The sequence below is a fragment of the Leptonychotes weddellii genome, chromosome 1, assembly GCF_054177405.1.
Source record: "Leptonychotes weddellii isolate Sample4059 chromosome 1, ASM5417740v2, whole genome shotgun sequence".
Lineage (NCBI taxonomy): Eukaryota > Metazoa > Chordata > Mammalia > Carnivora > Phocidae > Leptonychotes > Leptonychotes weddellii.
Genome location: NC_138369.1, coordinates 171,887,036 through 171,887,759, shown reverse-complemented (window position 1 = coordinate 171,887,759; position 724 = coordinate 171,887,036).

The window sequence follows — 724 nt, the reverse complement described above, 5'->3', positions numbered from 1 at the left end:
TCCATTTCAAATTCAAATTTTTAGTCAACCATAACATATTACAGCAATGTTTGCTATATCATCTCTTTGAAGTGCTATTTAAAAACTATCTTTGAAGAAACTTGAAATTTGAGTGTTAGTTGAGAGAGGGAATGAGTGCATCCTCATCCTTCTCCCAAATAGATATCACTAGGTTCCCTCACCATGCTCACTTTACAGTGCAAATGAAGATGAGAAACCTGTTCAAATGCTAAGCTGGCCTAATTATGCTACAGCTGTCTAGTAAACTCTTCACAAAAGAAGGAACAAGAACATTAGTTTGAAAAAGTTCATTTAGGGGCAGCCGACTGGCTCAGTTGGTACAGCAGTCAACTTTTGGGATCTTGGTGTCCTGAATTCAAGCCCCATGTGGGGTATATACCTTATTTAAAAAAAAATAAAATAATAAAAAGTTCATTTATAGTTTTCAAAAAAGGATAAAACATTTTTATGAGTCTTATATTACGGTTTTATAGAGACAAGAAGTATTAACACAGAGTGAGGGCATCAAAAACCATTTGAAACCTATGTATACTACGGTAGTCTTGGTCTTAATCCTAATAATACCCCTACCCACCTATGGCCATTTTTCGGTTGCTAATAATTAGCTTCTGTATCTTCGATATGGTTCCCCAAAAAAAGAAGTCCTATGTATTATTTTGTTACCTAAAATTGCAAAATAAACTTTATCTCATTTTTAAATGCT